Source organism: Dromaius novaehollandiae, chromosome 24, assembly GCF_036370855.1.
Source record: "Dromaius novaehollandiae isolate bDroNov1 chromosome 24, bDroNov1.hap1, whole genome shotgun sequence".
NCBI classification, from domain to species: domain Eukaryota; kingdom Metazoa; phylum Chordata; class Aves; order Casuariiformes; family Dromaiidae; genus Dromaius; species Dromaius novaehollandiae.
Window position 1 is genome coordinate 5058781 of NC_088121.1, and position 20376 is coordinate 5079156.

Below are 20376 nucleotides of genomic sequence, written 5' to 3' on the forward strand. Positions count from 1 at the left end.
TGACAGACAACAGGACAGACACATTACCTGTCTCTAGTCTGAAAATTTTTGTGGCCAGGACCTATTCATTTAACTGGGATATATTGTTCTTAGGACCCACGATCAAGCTCTTCAGTTTGTTGACTATTCAGATTACTTATCTATTCTTCTATAAAAGTTCCGTAAGGTTTACAGAGTTCAAGCCTGATCTTTTATTTGGGATACAATTGATTTTACTGTCTTGTAACGCTTCTACCATACTTCTTTTTACAATGCCTTATTTTCTGCACGATGAAAACTCCAACATGGATATACAGAAAAAATACATTTTCATAAAGGTAATCAAGGAGGACTTATCTTTTTAGCTACATTCTTTTTGTACAGCAGAAAGAGTTATCTTGCAGTTACCTAAGACAATATTGTCAGTACTAGGATGCTTTTTTTCTGAGCTGCTACTTTATGCTCAAAGCAAAACAATAAACTCAGTGTCTTTTTAACGTTACAACAGGCACCAAAGGGATGTCCTGGGAGGGCAGGTGGCCTGCAGAATACTTTCTCTGTTAAAATGTAGTCCACACAGTGAGCCACAGTGAGAAAACTGAGCAGTGCTATCCTAGGGATATATCAAAAATAGCTGACCTGCTTCGAGGCTCTGCTGAGGTTGCCATGATGTGACCTGCTTTTTCCATGCTTGAAGGTTTTGAACACATGTCTTGTGATGCCATAACAGTGCTTTGGGGGGGATATTACAATATGGGGCGGCTTACTAAATTTGTATAGAAAGCAAGCATAAAAATGATGACCTTTGAACTCATACGACATGATGGCAGCAAGGAGGCTATGACTCAGAATAGCCAACATGTCTACTCCTGGGTAGGCAAAAGGAACGCACATGATCATGGACGTACTAGCTGCTGGATGGTAAAAGAATCACTGTTAACAGGTCCATCAAGATTCATGCCAACCTTGGCTCCTTCTGAACACACTGTCCTGCCCACTGGAAGGAATACAAGTTGAACATTCCCATACTTGGCATGAAAATGGGAGGAGTGGATCTGGGGACCCACATCTGGGGTTAAATGTCAAGCTCATGAAGGACATAGAAAGGATACATCATGCATGCAAAAGAGGAGGGAGGCAATGCAGGAGGAGAGGAAGGGGACAGGGGAGCAAATAAATAAGGACAATGCACAATTTATGGAGACAAGACAGTGGTAAGTGCTATTCACCCGGAGTGTAAATTGGTATTGATGTCACAACACAGCCCAGCCAAAAAATAATGATGCTGATAATTTAGGGCTTGCACTATATCTCACTCAAGCCACAGGCCCATCCAACAGCAACTCCGACCCTGCTGCCTTCTTCCCCTTCTCTATTCATTGGTGTCCTCCTAAATCAAATACACTCAATGCTGATTTGATTATATTCCCTGATTTTATTTATCATCCATTGCTCACTCTTCTCTCCTTGCAAGTCCTCAGTGGGCACCTCAGTCATTTTCTGGTGTCTGACAGTACTCGGAGGAACATGCATGTCTTTGGGCGACAGGAGTTAGAATTCCTACCGGCATTCATGCATCCTTCACAGTCCTCATCTGTCATCCTTTAATCTTGCCTGTTTTATGCTCCAGAACCTGGCTACCCAGTCCCGACTTTGCAGGTTTATAGCCCTGACTTACTTCCCTCCTGTAACATTTTACTGCCTCATTATTGGCCCCCGGGGCCCTCATTTACACAAGCGCTGTTTTTGCTATGGTTAAGACTAATTCACTGGGTTACAGTTTGCTCTTAGATCCTACGTTCTGTTCTGTTTCTACTCTCCTCTTTCCTGCAGAGAGGCAAAGGATTCTCTAATGGACAGGAGATTTCTTTTCTTTTCTTAATTACAGTTATTAATCTCCTTTTGGGTGTTTTAAAGCCTGAGTTAAATTCTCCCCCTCTGTATGACATGATTCTGCCTATTTCTCTTAGATGCCTATTTGCCCTCTGGGCTCTTTATATCATCTGTGGGACCTTGAGAAGGAGACATCATTTGGGACCTGTTCCCTTCATCCAGTTTGCTGTTACGGGGGAATGGTAGGCCACAGTCCCAGGAAGGCTTTGGGAGCCAGATACATCCCCTATTTGTGCCTGAGGTCCAGCTGAAAATATTCTGTTCCTAGAATATGTTAGTGTGCGTTTTCCTTTTTTTTTATTATTTATTTTTTCATTAGGGAAAGAAAATGCTTTCCCTGCAGTTATGCTAATTTCTTTACCAGGGCTTTACATGGTTACCATATCACCATTCGATACCTACCTTTCTCCTGTACACACCTGTACTGATATATAGATAAGCACATACAGACACGCACACACACATACATATTGGTGTGAGTATATGGCTCATTTCAATAAATCTCCCTATCCAGAGTTCATTTTCCAGTGCTGCTTCCTTTTGCAGCTCCAACTCCAGCTGGATCTGCAATTTATTTTGTTTACGGACCCATTTTCCTATAAAAATACAGCACAATCAATGCCCTTCTCTTACACTAAGCCACATCCAAAGAATCACCTAGAAAAAGAAAGGGGACATAGTCAAGGGCCACATGGTCAACCTACCTGTGGACCCCAGGGCTGCATATAGTGTGCATAAAACAGGTAAGACTGATGCTACTACAGACAACGGTAAGTGTGACCCACGGAAACTACCCAACCCAGTGTACAATGCGCCCTGTCTGGGGTTGCATGCCCAACATGAACTAACTCAATTGCCTAAGCAAAGGAAAGAGAAACTATTTAGAGTTGCATTAGAGCCTCCAACATGCCAGGATCAGGACCATCTTTTGAGTTCTGTTTCAGTGAACTATTTAGCATCAGCTTAAACCCAAATAGTGCTGTAACAATGGCAATTATATGAAAAATGAAAAAAGATTTTGTAAATAATACAGTCCTTTGCTGTCCTCTCTTTTACAGGATCAAAGCTTATTGCCAGCATTTATTTATTAGACTTCCCAACCTACTGTAAGAGATAAATAGGTATTATCATCATTTTGTTAATAGATAAATTGAGGCACAGAGAAATTAAGTAAATTGCCTAAGGTTGTATAGTGAACAATTTAGGAAAAGGATCACAGGACCCATTCTTCTCTTCTAATTTCTGTTTTTCTGAATGGCATACAGCCTCCAGGGGTTTGGCACACACTTGCAAATAATTTTCCAAAACTACTAATAGTGGCATAGCTCCATTCCTACTGAAGTCAGTATGCTGTGAGCATAATTAGACCTGCTTATTATCTTAAATGACAGCAAAGCTAGAGCAGCACCAAATGCTGTTGGAAATCTCACCAAAATGCAAAATCAACAGAACTTCAGAGGAACCGGTTATATTAAAAAAAATAGCATCACCAGAAAAGCAAAACTAAAAAATAAAATGAAATTAAATGAAATTTCAGAAATGAAAACACAATCACAAGAAATGAAAGGCCATAGAGAAGCAAGAGTTCAGTACGTTATAGCATGTTTCTAATCTGTGATATGTGCTTCTGGCTGCTAAGGGATTACACATAAATAATAATGCTCCACAGCTGCAATATTTTCTTTCTTAAATGAGCTTCTTTAGCAGCACTGACCACAACCAGACTATTAAAACCCGTCCTATAAGACCCTTACCCCACACACCTCTCTCTTCTTTCCATCACATACGCATCATACACTTAGGTGAAAAAAAACTTCCTTTTTAATAAGACCTAGACTGCTAGTCAGCAACACGCGCCTAATATACTGTGGCTGTATGACCCTCAAGAGGCATGTGATTATCTTCAGCTTCTGTTCCTCATGCTCCTTCCTCTTTCTCATCCTAGTGCCCAGCATCCCTTTTTCTGCCCTCAGAGACACACTGTGTGCTGCAATGTTTTCACCTGATGGCTGACAGAGTTCCCCCACGTGGAGGTGGGAGGAAGGAAAAATCACAACACTCTTGCTGTATGTGTCTGCTTCCTGGCCTGGCAAGACAACCCCAGCATCAGTGCCAGGAATGCTCTCTGAGAGATAAGAACAAGTGTGCTGCAGGATCCCCCTCAGACCCAGCTGCCAGCTGGTACAGGCAATAAAGATGCAACACGTCATAAATTCCTGCAAACCTCACTTGCTTTAAGACCATAGAAATCCATGTCTAATGTATTTAGCAGTTAAAAAATGAAGGAACTTGAAACCCGACACATGTGTTTCTAGTCAGTGGGCAAAAATACAGCCTCAGACTCCTTCATCAAAACCCTGTCAGGTGGTCTAGCAGCAGCTACCTGTGGGGTTTGGAGATTGAGATCACAGCTCCAAAGGAGGCCCACCCTGCATAATATCAGTTTCAGAAGGAATCATGTCCTGCCATCCGACCCACCTTTGGCAAGGGGCTGGGTCTGACACAGATGCACATATCACATGTAAATGGAACCCTGGAGGGGCTATGCCCTCACAGCAGTACCCAAACCTGAATGTTTCGCAGATTACCATTGAAAAAGTATAATATACTTCACCACTGCTATATGCAGTAAACACTACATCACTCATTTGACAACACTGTAGAGACCTGGATTGGTAAAACTGACTCTCCTTCCCTCCGTGAACTCGGCTCACTGACTCCAGCAGACATATCCATATGAGGAATAATTACTTCTCTGAATAAGGGATTAAATCTCTAGCTACTAGACTCTAAAGTAAAATCCAGAATGATAGACACCGATCTCTTCAGGGCATAAAAGTAGCTTTTAGATGGCACATTAAATGGTTGCATAGTTTTATCCAAAGAGTTCTCCATCCCAGAGTGTGTATGTCCCATACACTACCAGATCCCAGACTGACATCTGTAGTGCATGCCTCAGCAGCAGTTTACCATCGTGCTTCTCTCTGTGTAAAATCTGTCACTGGCAGTGTTCCCTAACTCCTTCCAATTCACATGGAGCAGAAAGGAGGATTGCAGTAGATCCCTGAATGTGCATGCAGTGCTTGTGTCTTGCAACAGACGTGTGATATGCTTAATTTTTTTAAATGTATGTTCAGACATAAGGGAGAACAGCACAACGATTAAAGCAGCTAGTAACTCTCTCGATGGTAAAGACTTCAGGGAGATCTGGAAACATGTTCTAGGGACAGCATATACAGTAGAGTTGATGGGTGATTTTTCAGGGCTACAGACATAGGTGTGTGGACTTCAAGGTGGTGAAAAAACACTTCATACATGCCCAAAAATTCTTTTCTGTCATCTCAGTTGTTTGGAGAGAAAAGAACCCAATGTTACAGCATTTCTGTTTCCAAATAGAGGCTCTGAGTTTCAAGTGAGAAAAGAATGTGTTGCGTACCTCACTTTTGTTAATGATCCAAATAAGCATTAACAACGTAGAGAAGATTTGCTTTGCAAGTGTTTGGTAATCCAGGCTGGAGTTTTCCACTCACTGTGTTCAGTTAACCTAGAAGAATAAAGGGAAAACTTAAATAACAAAGCTCTATTTGAGAGGCAGTTGCTGAAGAGCAATTACTAAATGGGAAGGTGGGCAAAGGCCCTCCCCTTTTTCCAACATAATCCCACTTCCAGCCAGAGCAACAAGGCCTAAACTGAAATCTTATGGTGAAATAAATGCTAAGGTACTCCTTCCTCTGCAATATATTAGAGGAAAGGATGACTGGTGGCTGAAAGTCCAAAGGGATGCAAAACTGAGAAGACTTAACTAGAAAACTGAAAACAGCAATTACAAGCAGAAAGTGAGAGCGAGCTGAACTCTGGGTCACCATTGCTGGAGTAATTCTTCCATTCACCACTGGCTAAGTGACTTCCCTAATAATCCACTTGAATAATGGCAAGGGGGCAAGGAAGAAGGAAAAACACCCTCAGTGTGTGTGCATAAGCTTGATTTTGCATGTACATGAAGGCTAACTGAACAAAAATTCAGTCCATTCAGAGTCCCAGCCAATGCCCCTCCATCCCCTCTCCTTACCCAGCCTCACAAAGAAAATGAATCAACAAAACAGTAGGCTCTCCATAGTTCCCTTGCTTTCTGTTCCCTAATGCTATAGACAGACTGTAACTGAAAAGGCATATTGGATCTCAGAAAATCAGCTATTTCCAGAGCAAATCCTTGGGACAGAAGAGTCTGAACATCCCATACCATACACCTCTCTGGCTTGGATTTGCAGCAGTGCTCATAGCTTTGATGGCAAGGTCTGATTTGCAAAATGCTAAGCAGCCACAATCTTTTGGACTTCAATTGGTTGTCATGGGTGCTCCAGGTTCTAAATAAATGATGGATGGAATGAAAGTAGCAGGATCCCCCCACAGGACAGGTGACAAGAAGGAAAGGAGAATCAAGAGACAGGAGCCATTTCTCCCCAGAAACTCTTGTTTCCCCCTTTCCAAATGAGCAGAACTTTCTCACCTCTGCACTAACACACCACAGTATGTCGGCACACGGAAACAAGGGCTGCATGCTTCCATGAAACATAGACTGAGGGCAGGAGACCGCATGGGCCAAAATTCAGGGCAGATCTCCCCCGAGATATATCTGTCTTAGCACTTCGTCTTCCTCAAATACTGTTATGATCAGAGGAAAATCATAAAGAACAGCCCTTCCTTCATCATAGCCTAATAAAGCCTCATCCAAAGGTCCTTTAAATTGGTATAAAGACTCCTATTGACTACAACAGGATGTGGGCCACTGATGTCTCTCTTCCAGGGGATCTAAAATCTAGTGCAGCAGTCATGCCCTAATCTGAAATGTTTTCTGATTTTTCCACTCTCTAGTAAATAACAACCCTGCCACCAAAATTTTGCCATTTTTGCCAACAGGCCCGACAAAAATTTATTCAGATTGCACAGACTCCAAGCAGTTAAAAGCCATTTTTTCCGAATACATTCTGTGCAACTGTAATTTCTAAAGCACCAGATTTTAAGCTATAAACTCACGTCATTATTTACTTTCTTAAAGATAACATGGAGCCAGCTTCTCCCTGTCTGTCTGTCTTGATGCCTTTTGGAGGCATCCTTTGTGACTGCTGCATGGCTCAGTAATTCCCAAGCCAGTGCATATATGGGAAATCCCTGTCAAACAATGGCCAGGGAGAGGGAAGGGGGAAAGCTCCATTCATCACCAGACGTGGTTCTCTCTTGGCTCCCTCGCTTCTCCGCACCCAGACGCCTCTGTGGCCACCTTCCCTGCCTCCTTGTTTTGTGTGCTGAACAGCAGAAGTAGTCACGCTCCACACCCGTTTTGGGGGAAGGCAAGGGGGGAGAAGTGAGCAGCAGAGGGGGCAGGGAGGGGGTCACAAGGGAACAGAATGAACTTGTTCTCAGGGAAGCATGGCGTCCAGACTGGCAGGTTTCTTTTATCCTGTTTCAGTTCAGTAAAAGCCTCAATTAACTCCACATTAATTATTAAATCAGAACAATGCATCTCTGGGTTCCAACAGCTAGATTCTGTTACTGCTGTTTCTTTGGGGAGCTGGGCTAGTTTTACAACTTCGGACATAAATATCTTTCTTCAAGGAGTTTCTGGGCTCTTGTTTATATTTTCCTCTCTGTGGGTGCATTTTTAATCACAGTATCTCACACATGCATGAAGGGAAGCATTTCTGGGCCTGTTGTACCTTGAAAACTCTTTACCTCTAACACATATAGTTCTTCCAGGCTCCAGCAGGTGCTAACAACACCAGCCATAGGACTTCACTTCCAAGAAAGCTTTCAAATCAAGGCTCTCCATGCAGCTCAGGAAGCTGGAAGCATTTGCATAGCCTCTCTAAAAGGCACTGCATCCTTGTAAACTGGAGTTCTGGGATTCCAGGCATATGTAATTCTTTAATTCTCTAATTCTACAGATGCTGCCCACCCTTCTCCTCCCAGGCTGGCCTAGGAATTCTACTGCATAAGGCCAGTCCAGAAATACTTGTCTTTTTCTTACTCTGTTGTGCTAGACATACACATTTACTGGATGTTCTCTTCCTCTTAATAGTTCACCCATGTATGCCACTGCGCACAGCCAGCCCTCCCCATACATACCCTGCTCATACCATCATTATCTCTTTTCTTGACAGTGGCAAGTGGGACAGAAGATAGCAGTTCTTGCATTTGACCAGTATGCCAAGGACCACCACAGGGAGAGAGCTCCCACTTTCTGCTTTCTTGTCCCACGTTTTTGGAGATAAATGGCTTTCCTAGTGGGAAAAGTCCTCTGGGGTGCTCAAGAAAACCTTGCTGGGAAGGTCTTTTCTCTGTAATCTACCCTTGAAGCTCTAGCTTCCCGAGGTATAGCTCTGGCACTGCAGAATGCTTGTATTTCTTATGTGAATTTAATGTCTTTGGGAAAGAGCCAACCTGATAGAATTGAATGCAAAGGCTTTGTAGCCACAAAACAGGTGCAGCAAGGCCTGGCAGAACATCTGCACGCTACCTGAACTGGAGGGAACAGATTCCAGGGGTCAGAGGGCCTTCACTTCTCAAACAGGAAAGTCTGCAGATATATGGATTAAGAGAAAAGCCCCTCTCTCTGCTTCTATCCTTTTCTTCCTCCACCAGTTCTCTCCCTCTCTTTCCCCTGTTGCAAGCTTTTGCTGCTCTATTCACTGTGTGCAGAATGACTGAAAGCGATTACAAGCCCTTGGACCATGGTCACAGCTGAAAAGAGGAACAACTCCACAGGCTTCTCTATCAGTTGTATGGGGCTCCTAATCTCTCAAGTACCTTGTCCGACGGAGGGCAGTGGCAGCGGGAAAGGAGAGTGAGGATGCCAGGGACACACTACAGCGCAGGTCACACCAGGAAACAAAGCAGAGATACGGAAGGGAGAGAGATGAAGCAGGGAGGAGGACATCTCAGATGAGACTTTCTCATTTACACTGCCCTTCCCCTGCCACCTCTTCTGCCAAGAGAAAGAGGGGATAACGGTGTTCTTCAGTCCTTCCCTTTTCCCAGACAGCATGAAATCACTGGGCATAAGGTAATGATTTCAGACCTGCACTGGGCTGAGACCTAAACAGCCTTCCTACCCTACACCAATCATTCTCTTTTGCTCGCCTCCGGGATACTATCTGCAATGAACTGGTCAGAAGGGAAGGGAAAACAGGGTGTCAGTATGTGCCACCATGGGGAGAACTTTGATGTTGGGCACAGTATGCAACTGCAATTGGCCTGACAGTCTCTTTTTGTTTTAATAACAGAAAATGGTAGGACTGTGCATGTTAAAACAAATGTATAGAAAAACAGACCTAAGTAGATAAGTAAATTAAACAGATATCTCTGAGTGGGCAGCTGGTCAGTCCGCCCTCTTTTCTCTCTCCCTTTGCTGCTTGGATTTCTTTTTCTATTTAGACTGGGGGAGCTGGCTCGACTTCATGCTTGACTTGCAGTACCACTGACAACATGTGATTTGTTTTGCCTCTGTTGGAAAAGACTGCAATTTTGCTGTAGCAAACTTACTGTCTCTCAGCCTATGTGTCCTTCAGTGATGCCATTGACCACAGCTCTCCAGTTCTTTTGGTAGAAATGATGAAATGATGAGGGGGAGTGAAAACCTAAAGTAAATACATTTGTATTAGAGAAGTTGTTTCCATGCGTCTTTTCAAAAAAAAGACTAGGCTAGAGGGGAAACAGCAGTAAATATTTTATTCTAATTCTGCAAAAGTAAATGCTGTTGCTTGCATGCATGACTGTGCATGTGAGCTGTGCATTTGCCATCAGTGCACACTGTGCTCAGAAGCCGTCTGATTTTGAAATTTTCAGGTGTAAGGCTGCTCCCTGGGCACTAAGGACACAACCCTCTTGCTCAGAAGAGGAAGTCTCTACAGCCGGCTCTAAATCTCTAGGAGTACCTGTCTCGAAGATATGCCTAAAAGACCCTATACAGGGCTCTGGGTCACATAAAAAAGCAGGCAGGCAAGAAGGCACACTGTGCGAAGGATGTTTGGAGACTGTGTGAACTGTGGCACAACCACCCACAAAAATGAGGCACTGGACAGGGCTTCAAGAAGTATGAATTCAATTCCTGCTTGCTATGCATTCCCCTGTGAGTCCCTTTGGCAATACCCACATTATCTGCTAAAAATCAAGCTGTTCACCCCTGTGCTGCAGTTCTGCATTTGCAAAATCCACCTTTCAAAGGGTTTTTGGATCTTGGATGAAAGCTGCTATTATGGCTTACAGTTAATTAGATAATCATTATTATTTATCATCATGGGAGTTTTTTTGGAGTAGTTGTATGAAATAACAATGTCAAGCTTGACCTTATATACTCAGATCTCTGCCTAATCCAGCATAAAAATATTCTTTATCATATATACCTTTTGCTACCTGTAAAGTTCCTCAATGTAGGAGCCTGTTTGTTCTGCAGGAAGCTTGCAACCCTTCAAAATGCCATGAAATAAATCCATTAATAAAATAATTATGAATAATTTTCATAAATACCAGCCAAGTAGTCTGCCCATAGATAGCAAAATCCATATATTATTGCTAATTTTGAGGGTAGCATTGGTGGTAAGGGGAAAAGTCTCCCTAAAATGTTTAGCTGTGTTATTTCAATGCCCACCTTCTCCATTTGCATTTATGGAAGATTGCAGGATATTGCCAGAGTTAAACAGCATGGGCAAATAGAAGAAAAATTAAGCACAAGGACAAAGGAAAATAAATATGCCTGTTGAGGTCTGTCTGCTTGAGACAGCTCCACACGTTCACCCCGGAAAGTGGAAAATGTCCAATATAGAGCCCCATGATACTCCTGCTTACACTAAATTTATGTCAATGGAAATCCTCCGACACCAGTTGAATTGCTCTTCCACACCAGCATGACTACAGAATTCGGGCCAGGTTCTCTGCAGGGGAAAAGAGAAAAGAGACAAGCTGAATGGTTTTCATTTGTATCTGTGCCTCACACTGTGGCCTATTTAAAGCAAGGCAGCATAGAACTATTCTCCCTTCTGTTAGTGAGGTCTAATAAGAGCGGTAAGAACTGTTCACAGCTACAGCTTTAATCTCAGCAACTCATAGCAGAGATATTTCTCAATCAAGCATCATACCATCCGTTCCTGTAAGGCAGGTAAGGATGGTTATCCCCATTCTATAGAAGCGCAAACCGAGGCCCGTGGGAGTTGGCAGCAAAGTTAGGAATACAGTCAGGAAACCCTATTTCTACACCCCTTGGTCCAACTTGCAGATGACACTCTTTTTAGCCCAGGTAACACACTGTTTACTAAGCAAACAAAAAAAAAGAAGATATGCTCTGCTGCCAGGTGTGAAAATAAGTGGGTAGCCGTAAGATCGAGCACAAAATCACGATCTCCAGGTCAGTCAAGTTGGTCATTTTGATGAATGAATTTACAGGGAGAGTCCTATAATCTTAGTTTAGCAATGCCCAAGCACAAAAGGAAGCAACCTTCCCAAGGCTGGAGAGAACAGGGAAATAAGCACAGTGGATCTTATCCAGAACTGCCTGATGAGAACAGGAACCTTTTTCACTAACCCTTGTTCATTTCTACAGGCATCATGCCCCAGAAAATGCCAGCAAGATGCTAGCTGGACCCACTAGAAATGAACCTGCAGGAGCAAGAAAAAGGTCCTGCTGTTTTACCCTAATCCAGGAATCCACTTTCACAGGATTAATTATTTGTACTGTTAAGCAAACATGAGTGCCTGTAGCATGGATTGAAGCAGAAGGGCTGTTCCTAATTAAAAACAGCCAGCTTGTTTATTTCTAATTTTTTCCCCATTGTCTATTTTGGTTCTTATAAAAACCAAAGTTGGGATCTGTGCGGCTGTGGCCTCCTTACAGCAGCTGGCTTGCTTGTAAAGCCTCCGTGTCAGCCAGAAAGACATACCAGATGTATAGAGCATTCCCAATGAGAGTAACCACCCCTCGACGGGAAGGCAGCCCCAGCTCTTTGTGCCTGGGGTGTATACAGGTGGTTCCCCGGGTTGGCTGTGGATGGGCCAACAGAGCAGGGACTGCTCTGACGGCAAAAGCCCACAGACACTTGAGCGGGCAGATGTGATTATCTAGAAACATGCATGGAGAGGCAGTGACCACTACTCCAGCTTAGAGCTGAGAACAGTGGCTGCACTTCACCTTGGCTTCCACCTGTGCCCTCCTTGCCAGCTCCCATTCAAACCCATATGGGCCCTTTTCTTTAGATCCTCCCACGTCCCAGAACAAGGATAGCAAGCCAAAGCCTGCCCGTGAGCCTCTTGTCCCATGCTGACATGTCCATGGGGCAGCAGGAATGATCTAGTAGTATAACTATGTACTGTAGTTAACTTAGTATGAAAATTGCAGTCACTTGGCCTTTTCTGTGTGTGCAGCAGTGACGCACACATACACTGCAGATACCCTGCAGTGGCTTCCACTTTCTAGTGACCTACCACCACTGAGAAAGGGTAGATACCTTGAAAATAACAACCAGTGTGGCATACCAATGGCCAAACTAATTTTCACTGTTCACTTTCATAATTCTGAGCCGTCTTTAAGTGGAGAGGCCATTTGGCAATTACAATCACCAGGCACACTGTGTTGGTGAAACTTCATAGGCAGAGGTTGGTTTCTTTTCGTCTTCTTTTCTTTAATAATAAAAAAATTAAAAGCAAACAAAAAAGCCCTTTCAACCCACAGCAAGAATAACAGACTCCCCCAGCAAAACACTGCCCAAGGATCGCAGCATCTCATAATGCGTGCCTATATCAAACGGATATTTCCTGAAGAAACGAATATGACTTGGAAGAAAAAAAAAATCCACTTCTTTAAACATATCAGTAATGTAATCCCCGAGCTAAGCAGGAGAGGAAAGAACAAACTCAATGCAATGTAGGAAGAAGAGGGAAGGAAGCAGAAATGTTACTTTTGCAAGGGATCATATAATACCAATTACCGATAAAGCATCACGAAGGTGGTGTAACAGCTGTGGAGTAGACCACAGGAAAATACCACAGTGCAGGTTGATGGGAATGCCTCTTCTGCTTAGTATTAGCAGCAGGGACACCGACCTCCTATGTGCTTTCCCTCCGCCGAGCAGCCTTAGTTCTTCCTTTGTTTTGGCGAAGCTACTCCAAGCCCTGCTTCCTTCTACCCACTCCCCCAACTCCATACCCTATCCTCCCTACTGACTTCCATCCTCTGAAGAGCAGCTCCTGCCCCTGTGGCAGCTCTGGCTGCAGGACTGCAGAGCAGACCCCCACCTCAGCTCCTCAGCTCCAAGGGGAAAGAGGGATAACGCATACCTCTGCGACAACAGAGCTGGGCCCTAACTTGCAGGGCGGCAGTTCTCAGCAAGGCTCCTCTGGTCTGGGACCACTCTTCTCTGTTTAGACCCCCAACGGGATGTGCTTAGCAGCACACTAACTCCAAACATCCTGGTCATCCCCCTTTTCTCACTAGCCCCATGTACTATCAGGGGATCACTGCTCAGTTCTACCGTATTAATGAAGAACAGAGATACAAACCTTTAACGGTACTCCACAACGAGAGAGGGCAAAGCACCACTGTACCTCCGTATCAGGAACACTGAGCTATGTAAATAGCCCCAAGAGAGAAATCTGCACTCTCCCAAATCTAGATTCTCCTGTGCTAAGGGACTGTGGAGCCAGCCAGCCAGGTTAGAGGGGAGAGCTATTAAAACCATCAGAACTTGAGCAATACTGGGCAGCTTGTGCTTTTCTTCATTTTTTGTAGCTGCGTACAGTCTCAGCTTTTTCTTTTCTTTTTGGCACAGAACTGATTACATACCTAATATGCCTGAAGAAAAGTGGGAATAGTGAAGGATTAGGAATACCTAATTTATGGCAAAATTAGCTGGACTTTTATCCTGCTTGACACAGAGAACTAGACTGAACAATCAAGGAGGACATTCCAACCCCATTATCTCTTACTCCTACTATAAAGAATGCAGAAATAAAAGTCTGCACCAAGAAAAAAAAAAAAGGTTTATGACATTCATTTGAGATATCCCAGCCTGTTACCAGAAGTCCGCATGTTTGTTGAATAATTCCCCAGTAAAAAATATTTTCTAAAAGAACTAAACAAATAAAAAGTCCAGTGCTTCTCTTGCTTACATCAGTTTCACATCAAAACAATACTAATGAAAAGAGGACCAAACCCAAAGAAAATATTTGGTTAGATCTCATTCCACTGCCAACAAAATTTACCACTAAGCTTAATGGAGTAAGACCAAGACCTGAAATACCTACAACTTTCATGCAACCATATCATTTAAAGTTCTGCTCAGACGCTGGCTGATGAAGTTAGCCTTTCTGTGACCAGAACAAATGATTCAGGTGCTAATCCAGTACAGATTTCCTCGGGTGACCTTCGGCATGTTTCAGCTCCCTTTCCATGAAGCAGGGATAACAGCCTCAATCTACCTTGGATGGCTCTCGGGGAGACGTATTTGCAAAAGTTTGCCGTGGGTTCAGACGGAGTTAGCGATCGAGCCACACAAGAACAATGGACAGACCCCGCAGAAGGGAAAAGTGAAACAGGGGAGCATTGTGAGCCTGATTTTCATATGGGAACTGTAGGTCCTCAGCAGCACAGAAAGCCACACACACACACACAAGCCATGAAAGGATTCTCTTGGACTGAGAGTTATTTTTGAGTCTTTGCTCCCTACGCTGGGCTTGACACTGACATTTTAAACACGCAGATCTGGCAATCTAGACAGAGTAGCGGAGCTCGGGATAACAACAGCAGTATTTTCCACTAGGAAGCACTTGCTCGCTGAGGCCTGTGTAATTACCAAACCGCTGGGGGGGCAGAGCGAACCCAGCCCGCCCCGCTGTCCCCGCCTCACGGGGTGAAGTCCCCCCCCGCACGGCGGCCCTGCACGCGCCGCCCGCGGCACAGCCTCCGCGCCGCGGCGCCGACCCCCCCGACCCCGCGGCGGAGCCGCAGGGCCGCCCGCTGCGGCCGGCAGCCGAGGGCACGGCCGGGGCGGCGGCGGAGCGCGGCGGGCGGGCGGGCCGCCAGCCGCCGCGCCGCCCCCCCGCGGCCCCGGCCCCGGCCCCGGCCCCGCGCCGGCAGCCGCGGGCGGCGGCGGCCCCAGACGGCGCGGCGCGGCGGGCGGGGGGGCGGCGGGGGCGGCTTCCTGGAAGCGGCGGGTGTCGGGTGGCCGCCGCCGGCCAGGCGCGCTGCGGGCAGCGCTGGGGCCGCGCCGCCGGCCCGGGGGGGCGCGGGGGAGGCTCCGCCGCGGCGGGGCCCGAAGGCCCCGCTCTGCCCGCGGCTGCCCTGGCACGTCCCGCCCGGGGCGAGCCGGCCGCGCTGCGAGACAGGCCGGCGCCCTCCCCGCGCCTGCTCCGAGCCGGGCTCGGCCTGCCGCTGGGAAACGCGGCACCCCCGCGGCAGCTGCGCTTCGGCGCCTCTGCAGCCAGCGCGGCTCGGTTCCTTCGCGAGCGCCGCTTTGCTGGCTGAAGGGCACCGAGCGCGAGGGGGCTGGGACCGCGGCCCCCAGGACTCCCTTTATTTGCCCTGTCAGCAGCCTCCTGTGTCCAGGCAGCCCCAGGTGGAGAGACCATTGCTTATCAGGTTTACTCAAAGCAGCCAGGACACGGTGGCCGTGTGCCAGGCGGGGGGGGGGGGGGGGGGGGGCTGTACCTGTTGGGTAGCCATGCTGAGTGTAGAGGTACGCTTACGTGCGCTTCCTACACCAATGAACAGAAGAGCTTGTTGCTGAGTCCATCACAGGTTTGTTTTTGCAGCACTATAAGCAGCTCAAGTCACTGGAGTAAGAAGAAAAGAAAGATCTGAGTCATGCATTTGGCTCCTGGAATGCACTTTGGGTCCCCTGTGGCATATGAAAAAGACTGGAGCATTTTGGTACTCCATAGTAACAGCAGCAAAACTGAACTGATATATCTGGAGCAAAACTACTCCAAAGGGTATCTTGACTGATCAGGACACAGACTGCAAATAACTTGCCATGGGAGTGTATTTCAAGGACTGGAGATTACCCTGCTCCCATCCTCCTCCCTCCCGTTTTCTTTTCAGCAAACCAGCACAGTCCCTACTTCACGATAAGAGACAGATGATGGTGGAAGGCAGTATGGAAATTCATTCCACCCTGATGCTTAATGAGATAAATTTGATTTGTTGATATCCTTGGGTTCTTACTATTCCTCCAAAATCGTTTAAGATTTTTAACAATCTAACTGTGAAATAATGAGGGATAGGACAGCTTTTGTACTCAGTGTTGATAATGACTGAAGAGTCATAAGTGTCTTAAGGCAATTGTGTTTGCTCCAGCAAGTTAAATTTAAAGGTGACATTTCTCCATATTTTCAATACTGAAAATTGTGCTGGTAATTTCAATATTACATGAGGGTGGTACATGCACAAAGAATCAGCAACACTGCATGTGTATCCGACTGTTGCCTATTTGAATTCTGTGCCAGATGCTTTGCTATGAGGGGTCAAGAATATTCTGCATTATGAAACATATAGGTTTCTCTTATCCTGCCTTCTCAACTCCCCAGGCCCTTTGGTACAGGGTGTTCTCGCCAAAATCACTCCTGGGCATGAAGGATCTAATTTGTCCTTAGTCAAATGGTACTGAAGAAAATTGAGTTATATTGGAGGCATATTTATCGTATGAAACCTCTTGCCACCAGCATCTGAGCTAAACAATTATAGTGTTAATAATAACTTAGAGTCTTGCACATAACAACTCAATATACAGAATTGAGCATTGATGTTTTTCATCTACAATTTACCATTATGCCTTTTGCATGCTGTTTCTATAATTCTGTATGATCAGACCTTTTGCTTTATTTGCTACCCCTTCCCACTGCTGCCACCGATTTGGAGAGGGATTCAGCAGATATGACTCTCTCTGACATGTCCTTCAAAAAAAGTTCAGATGTTTCAGCTTCTATATAGGCCACTGATTAAAAATATTTTTGATTGTGTATCAGTGGAAGCTCTCTACTGCCTCCTTTTCAAATGCTGGCTACTGCTGATTATAACATGACAACACTCAAGACTCAGAGATGACTTGAAAATTATGGGTTGCGATGATACCTCCATTTCACTCAGGGGTGTTACATACTGTAATGCTCTAAAAAGAGGTTGCTGTTGTGATGCAGCAGTGCTGATATTTTTCCTGCTTATTTTGCACCTGCCTCTTTAAAAAATTGGGTTTTACAAGGTAACAAATGATATGCATATGTGTGACAGCTTCATCTGACCAAGACCAAGGACTGAGCTCTGGGAAATCACTAGAGTTAAAATCATGAGCTTCTATAGCTTAAAATGAAAAACAAATTTACTAAATCTGCGAAACATGAACCAGGTGCATAACGCAACAGATAGGACAATGCAGAGTAGACAGCACATGCCAGCATTGGGTGCAGCCTGTTGGTGACAGGAATCAGTTTCCCTCCATCGTAGTGACACAGGGCAGAGCAGAAATGAAGAGATCATAGCTGCCTTTGCCTCCCTACTAAACCTGCCCTGAAATGCATTTAGGCAATTGGTCAAATAGAGGAACTCGTTCCTTTACCTTCATAACATCACACAGAATATTTTTCTCTTGTCATTTGTAGCCATTTACCTCTGTCTGTTAGATTTTAGTTTTTTAAATATACAACAACCTCTAAGTCCTGATGCAAGTGGAAGTAACATAATAGTTTCTAAGACATAATTTAACAGGTAATAAAGATGGGCCACCTGTTCCTTCAAGAGCATATGCATAGACCCCAATGACTTCAAGTAAAGGCCACTTACATGTTTTTGAAGAGCAGATTTCATCTCTGTCATTAACAAAACTGAAACAAAGAAAAAGCATTGGGTTATTGCATATTTTCATAGCTGCAATAGTGCAAGCTGTGGACAAAGTCATTTACTAGATGCATATTAAACACACATGATGGTAACATGTAATCATTGAACATGAGTATAAATCTGTCTTATATACTGGGCAGTCTTGTAGCTAAAGAACAAGTACTGAGATCAGCGTCCTTGGGCTCAGTTGCAGACTCTACCATCGACCCACTGAGTCATGCCAATACCTGTGCATCTCACGTTCTGCCATTGTGGGGAAGACGACGAAGATTTACCAGAAAAGTTGAAGGAGCATCAGTCTCTCCTTTAACCCAAATCCCTACTTCCCTCTGACCACACTGGCAACTTGAACGCCATCAGTGCAGTCTTACGGTGGGCCCTGGCAACGGGCCCTCAGGTGCTGCCCCAGTCTGGGGTGTCAGGGATGGTTGGGTGCTTGCAGGACCACATGCATCTCCCTAGCTATACTCCATGCTCACTGTCCCACCCCCACCCCGTGGGTCAGTCTGAAGAGGGAACGTGCCTGTTGCAGGCCTACAAGGGTGGGTAGTGGTGTTCCTGCATGCCCTGATGTGGTCACACCATTCACATCAAGGCTGCATCTGTCCCCATAATACCCTGACTCAACATGATACAACCTGGCCAAAGGAAAGGCCTAAAATGGAGAAGTCTAAACTATTTCTTTCAGTGCCTTTCCCCTGAAAATTTGTCAAAAAATCAACACATTTCTGTGAACTGTTTCGATTTTTGACAAACTTGCACTTTCAGTTGAATATTTCACAATCAGCTTTACTGAGAGCCTCCAAGAAGCAAGCCCAGCTTTGTATCACCAACATACTAGGTCATTAGTTTTGCATTTTAATTGGCCACAAGAGCCGCCTCTTTCACTGTTCTGTTCACCAGATTTACATATCTGGTGGATGCAGAAGAGTTAATTAATATGTAGGATTGCCACTATGTCATGCATAATTTCTTGTCTTTTATTTTATTTTTAGCACCTTTCTCTTTCTCCTTTGCATCCATCATCTCTGGTCAACCCTGCCACAATGTAAAGGGCCACTGATGATTCCCACATTTGCTCTCTGGCAATTTGGAAAACTACAACTGCGACGGAAAGCAGTTTTAAACAGAAACGGACAGATGGGAAGGGCCTATCAGATCTAATTGGAAAAGCATACACACATATGCTTAGCGCAGGCAAGAAGGTGACAAACCCCACCTATCTGTGGTAAGTAAAGACTAAATTAAAAAGACAGAGAGGTAGAGAGAGAGAAAAGAAGAAAGGGGAAAAAAAGCCCAGACACCAAACTATCCATAAAGTTTGGTCCCCATCCCACCAGCAGCCTTAGGAGCACTTGCCTTCCATCTCTACCAGAAATGTGCTGCACCTTCTGTCTCACTGTTAATATTTTTCATTTAAGAAAAATTAACAACAACAATAATAATAAACCCTCTGTGATTTTCTCAACTCAGCTTCAAGGAACGGGATCCAGACAAACCACTGGAGGAAAGGAAGGCTTTTGAATTCTGCATTTTATTTTATTAGGTGTAAGTAAGTTATTTTGATTATGTTGGCAAGAAGTGGGAAAAAAAGCCTTATAAGCTGCAGCTCCAACCCCTTGACCCACTTCTCTACGCACACATGCACTCCCAGCACCCACTGCCACATTATTTGGCCAGCAAAGGCTTGCAGAGGCAAGCCTACACTGATGCCTCTGCATTTTGCAACCTTTCACTGCTCAGATGGGAGACAGAAAAGCTTTAACTTGAGTTTTCTTTTTTAATTGAAGCATGGAGGTAGGAAAAGGGAGGGGAGGAGCAACAAAATGTGCAAAACCCCCCAAGTTTTTTTCTCCCCAGCTTTCGGCATCGCACTCAGGGGATTTCCTATGAATGAATGGCATTCTTTTCAAGCTGACTTGAAGCTCCTTGTGTGTGGCGACAACATGGCTATGCTGCGCTGTGGTAAAAATGACGGGCAGCATCTGCCAGCCACAGGGCCCCAGGGAAATCAGTGCTCCTTCCTGACATCTCATACCTGCTGCTGGGCAGGGAACGGGGAGTTAGGAATCCTGGGGTTTATTCTTCCATCTGTCACGAACTTTTTGCATGAACCTCAGGTGAATCATTTAGCTTTTCTGCTCCTCAGTTTCCTGATCTGCAAAATATGTAGCCTGCTGGGTCTTTACAGCAACCTCTGTATTTTACACTACAGCCAGTCAGAGCTACATGGAGATATCAAGCTTGGATACTCCTGCTTCAGAAAAAAAGAAAAAAAAAAAGGTTTGTGCTCTGTCAGCACTGCCTGCATAAGGAGGGGGTAGTAAATACCCTAGGATTAGAAGTGCAATGTTGGGACAATTCATAATGTTTTAAATTCTTTAGGGCTGATTTTTTTCACTGAATACAGGTCTCAGAGTGTGGCCAAAGGAAGGACAATACATTTTGCAAGTCTCTGATTCTGAGTGAATCACCAATGGGAAATAGGAGAGGCAGATTCAAGGCCACTGTAAATTGTTGTAACAGTAATAGTGCTCCAGCTGCTTGAATAGCAAGGAATAGTGTCATCTTCCTGGGCATACTTTCTATATCAGGGATGTCTATGTGGATCAGAATGGCACCATACTCTT

The 20376-nt window shown here is 44.9% G+C and overlaps 1 protein-coding gene across 2 annotated transcripts in view; it reads right to left on the minus strand.

Moving 5' to 3' along the window:
• SAMD11 (sterile alpha motif domain containing 11) overlaps positions 1-20376 on the minus strand; it is a 201076-nt gene that overhangs the window by 180107 nt on the left and 593 nt on the right. For both annotated transcript variants that reach the window (XM_026100617.2, XM_064525517.1), the window contains exons 2-6: positions 17690-17730; positions 15563-15687; positions 10714-10799; positions 9412-9506; positions 5309-5416 (exon numbers count right to left, since the gene is read on the minus strand). The gene's annotated coding sequence lies outside the window, so the exon portion shown is untranslated. The remainder of the gene's footprint in view (positions 1-5308; positions 5417-9411; positions 9507-10713; positions 10800-15562; positions 15688-17689; positions 17731-20376) is intronic.